Source organism: Impatiens glandulifera, chromosome 1, assembly GCF_907164915.1.
Source record: "Impatiens glandulifera chromosome 1, dImpGla2.1, whole genome shotgun sequence".
Lineage (NCBI taxonomy): Eukaryota > Viridiplantae > Streptophyta > Magnoliopsida > Ericales > Balsaminaceae > Impatiens > Impatiens glandulifera.
In genome coordinates, this window is record NC_061862.1 from 100,117,148 (window position 1) to 100,122,615 (window position 5,468).

Consider the following 5,468-nt stretch of genomic DNA (forward strand, 5'->3'; position numbering starts at 1 on the left):
CCCGCCCATAAACTTAAAAAATTTAAAAATAAAATTAAAAATGCAATATGTGTTGAATGTTGGGGATATTGTAATGCACACAGAAAACATATAAAACAAAATAAATTTAACAACAAAAAATTGCAATAATTTTAAAAATGTACTCAATGTGTCATGTACTTAAAAAATAAAATTAGGTTAAAAAATTTAATTAATTTTAAAAATGTACTCAATGTGTCATGTACTTAAAAAATAAAATTAGGTTAAAAAATTTAATTAATTTTATTACATAATGCTATATATATTATTATTAACGAAAATATATTTTTGATATAAGTATGAGATGTTTATATATAATATATATATATATATATAGTTATTATATAAAATGTAACTTACAAAATATATATAAATACACAAAATTATAAAATTATTTCAACAATCATAAGTGGTCTAGCGGTTTAAGTGTTAATATTTCATACTTAAGAACTGGGAATTTCAGCTTGAGTAAATCGTTTGTCAACTGGGTGATTCAATGCTTAAGATCAAGCCGAAATGTGTAATCTAATGTTTAATAATGCATCCTTGGAGACCGCAAAAATCTTCTATGAAGGGTGAGTAAAAGTCAAAAGGCATAGTCGAATGCTTAAGTATGACGGTAAATGAGAGTTGTTATGATTAATAATGCATCATTAAAAGATAATTTAGATTATATATATGGGTGCAAGATATTTTAATAATACATTTTTTTTTCTTTTTAGTATTAAAATTATTAATTATATAAATATACCAAAATTCATAAAATAAAATAATTATTTGTTATTTTAATTTATAATGTTCCTAAATATATGTATATTTTAAAATTAAATAAATTAGGAAAGAAATTTAACTAAATATGTTAAATTTTTTTAAAGTAATCGAAGTTTTTTTTATTTATTAATAAAAAATTAAAATAAGAAATTATATACTTGAAAATAATATTTTGAATTGACGAAAAATTTAAAAAGAAAATTATCAATATATTTAATATATTATTAATTAAAAAGATTGAAATAAAAGAAATAAATAAAATATTTATTAAAAATAAAAATAAAAACCCTAAAACAAATTATAGACATAAATTGTGACATACCCTAATTTAACATAATATTATAATTTTAAAATAATATTTTGAATTTGTTAATTCAAAATAACCAATTTGTTAATTCAAAATAACTTAAAGGAGTAATTAAATCTTAATTAACGATTTTGAAAATAATCTCTTATTAGGGTTATTTCGTCAAATTTCCCGATAGTCACATCCACACTATATTAGTAACAAAAGGAGACATCATATTCTATATATTCAATTATTTATAAATTTAAATTTTAAATAGAAAAATATATTAATAATTTAAAAAATGATAAAAAACCAAAATAACACAACTGTGAAACAAGTTATTAAAGGTGAAATTGATTTTTTTAGCAATCATATTTAGCTGGGCAATTTGAGAGAGAGAGAGAAAATGGAGGAGATTGAACACAGAAACTTGAAGATAAATGGAATAAACATGCACATAGCAGAAAAGGGAAAAGGTCCGACGATCCTATTCCTCCACGGCTTCCCTGATCTATGGTACTCATGGCGCCATCAGATCCTCTACTTCGCCGACAATGGTTACCGCGCCGTCGCCCCAGACCTACGCGGCTTTGGTCAAACAACCGGAGCCCCAACTCAGGACCCATCCCAATTCAGCGTCATGCATCTGGTCGGCGACATCGTTTCGCTCCTCGACGCCATCGCGCCGGACGAGGAAAAGGTGTTCGTCGTGGGCCATGACTGGGGAGCATCCATCGGGTGGTACTTGTGTCTGTTCAGACCCGATAGAGTCAAGGCCTTCGTATCCCTCAGTGTCCATTATCTCAAACGGAACCCGGATCCTGCTATGAACTTCACGGATCTTTTCCGGGCCATCTACGGCGATCACCACTACATTTGGAGATTTCAGGTGTACTTCTCTTTCTCTCTTTCTTAATTTCATTTTTTTTATTAACTTTTTTTATTTTTTATTTTTAAATACGGTTTGTTTGTTATCTGTCACTTCGCCGGCCAGATTGGAGTAAATTGGTTGAGTATAATTATTATTTTTCATATATATATATACTTTAAAAATATGTTTTTAGTTGAAATATATATATATATATATATTCTTTATTACTCTTTTTAAACTATTATTATTTTATTTCATATTATGAATAATTAAAAAAAAAAGTTTTTTTTAAAAAGTAAATAAATATAAAAATAAATTAAAAAATAAAATAAAAATTATTTCAATTTTACTCTACCGAATGAAAGTGCGGGCCCACGTATGGAAGTGGGGGAGATAATAAGAGATGACCCTGACTGCATATTTAAATGTGAAATTGGTATGGGCTTATAATAACCAGTTTCAAACACACATTTATTAAATAAACAAATAAAAGGATAATAATTTAAATAATAGGATAAATCGGTGGGATAATTTAACCTTTTCCACTCTATTATTATCTTATACTATTATTTAGTAATAGAATAAAAAAAAATGAGAGAGTAGTCTTATATTAATTTTAAATAAAATTAAATATTTTAAATTATAAATTAATAATTTTATTATTTTAATACACATGTATCTTTTTCAAAAACATTAACAAATAATAAATAAATCCAAAAATAATAAAAATTATTTAAACCTACCAAATAAATAATATAATAATTAATTTATGTATAAATTCAAATAAGAATGTATATAGACAATAAACAGAGCAAAATTATTTAATAAACACCACAATTCAACAGGTTTGATTGGGAACGATTTGGACCACATTAGACTGTTTGAGTCAAAAATACATGGACCAAATTAGACTGCTTGAGCAAAAACTATATTTTTACATTAGCTAAAACTACTACCACTTATTATAGATCTGTAAAATGAAAACGTATATGCTTTTGAAAATAAATTGGCTAAAAATTGTATTTATTACATGTTGTGAAGGAACCTGGTGACATTGAAGCTGAGTTTGCAAAGGTTGGTTTTAAACAAGTGCTGAAGAAGTTCCTAACATTTCGCGATCCACCCCCTTTTTCTTCCCTAAAACCACCGATAATTTCATTGACTCGTACCACACCCCGATTGCCTTACCCCACTGGTTGTCCGAGGAAGATCTCGACTATTATGTTTCCAATTACGAGAAAACTGGATTCACTGGAGGCATAAACTACTATCGTGCTTTCAAGTTGTAAGTAACCATGCATGCATGCATGCATTTTTTTACTTGTTAAGTATCACATCCTTATTATTAAGTAATTGTCTCAGAGATTGGGAACTGTTGGCGCCATGGGAAGGTGCTAAAGTGAATGTGCCGGTGAAATTTGTGGTTGGGGACCTTGATCTGGTCTATCACATACCACTAGTGAAGGAGTATGTACACGGTGGTGGGTTCAAGAAAGACGTGCCATTGTTGGACGATGAGATTGTGGTGATGGAGGATGTTGCCCATTTTATAAACCAAGAGAAACCTCAAGATGTCAATTACCACATCCACAACTTCATTAAAAGTTATAATTGACTCGACGACAAATCATTTCTTTCTGCAATGTCTCCTCCTCGTTTATGCACGTTACAGTACTTCGTCTCGTGTTTCGGGAGTCTATTATTATTATTTTAATAAAGACATGATTATTGTCACTTGATTTTATTTAATCATGTTATTATGTACAATGACTAGTTGACGAAGCTTGGCTTGAAGTGGCGTGCCTTTATAAGGCTTGTCTACTCCTCATGTATGCACCTTAGACTTCGTATTGTGTTTGGGGAGGTTATTTACATAGTCTATTATTATTATTATTATAATAAAAACACTGGTTGAAGATAGTCTATTATTATTATTATTATTATTATTATTATTATTATTATTATTATTATTATTATTATTATTATAATAAAAACACTAGTTGAAGATGATGTTTTCAATTGTAATTTTATAAGGATGCTTTGTGGACAAGATTATCTTCATTTGTTTTTATTAATTCATGTTATTACTTTATAAGGTTGCTTTGTGGACAAGATTATCTTTATTTGTTTTTATTAATTCATGTTATTACAATTGAATGACTAGACGAAGCTTTGATAATGGTTTGTAGTCTACACTCTACTCATCTCAAAATAAAAGAGGTACCAATAGGTTTGGTATTCAGATTTGATTATTACACTTATTATTTTTTTAATTCTTTTAAATTTGATATTTTTTGTGGTAATAACTTGCTACTTATTTTGATTTATTTTTAATGCGGATACATATGTTATTCGTTCCGACAATTTTGTTCGACTATGTTTTATTGGGATCCATTATGAGGTCTAGAATTTCTATTAAAATCATTTTTTCGGGTGGAAATCATTTTAACTTAGAATGATAAATGAATACTTAAGATTTAAATTCTAAAGGTACAATATTTGAAGTCTTTTTGACGAGAACTATTATTGAAGGTGGTGTTATGAGATGTGGATTGACAACTAGACTTACGGATATCAGATTCATCTCTATTATTTTTTTTAAAAAATAATTTAGTTAGAGAGAAACACCATTTCTTTCCATCCTCAGTTATAAATCATTCCTAATAAGATCGTATTGACATTTTTATAATTGTTTTCTTCTATAATTTTTTTTATATATATTATTGACATTTTCATAATTGTCTTCTTCTATAATTTTTCAGATGGTAATACAAAATCAAAAAGTTGAAAGTCAACTAAATAATGTTTAATTTAATATGATTGAGAAGAACGTTAATAATTTTTTTGAAAAGGAGAAAAATATTAATATTTAAAAAAAAATCATTTAAGTTCTAAATTTTAATCAAAGCCTTTTTTTTAAACATACTATAGGCTCGTTTTAATTTATGAGATTTAAAAATGATTTAAATTATTTTTACGTGGTCAGTTTTTATTAACTAGTATATATAGATATGATTTTAAAATAAATAAATAAGTCAAATTTTGTCGGTAAAGATATATAAAAATTATGTATAAATGATCAAGCTAACTGGTAGTCTGCAAAACTAACACTCTTTTACCTTTTAAATAACAACACTTGAGAAATGATTCAAATATTTTTTATTTTAAAATTTCAAATAAAAATCTAAAATAACCTAAAACATGAAGTACTTATTATTTCTTCCATTTATTCTTAAAAATATAATATTCTTAGGCTTGATTAAGTTTGAATTATTTTAAAATAACTCAAATTATTAAAATATAATTATTTCACTCTCTTTTTAATCAATCGTATCACTTAATTCATTAATTAAAATACTAAAATAGTCTTTATTTTAAAATTTTATTTTATTTATATAAATTAATATATTTTAAGTCTTTTAAAAAAATAAAATAAAAAAATAATTATTAATTAACTCTTCAAAATCATTAATTATTATTATTTTTTTCTCCTATAATAGTAATAACCCAAACAAACTC

The 5,468-nt window shown here is 26.0% G+C and overlaps 1 pseudogene; it reads left to right on the top strand.

The window, feature by feature from the left end:
• The first annotated feature begins 1,474 nt into the window (after nucleotides 1-1,474).
• On the top strand, nucleotides 1,475-3,609 carry LOC124922551 (annotated as a pseudogene).
• Nucleotides 3,610-5,468: the final 1,859 nt, after the last annotated feature.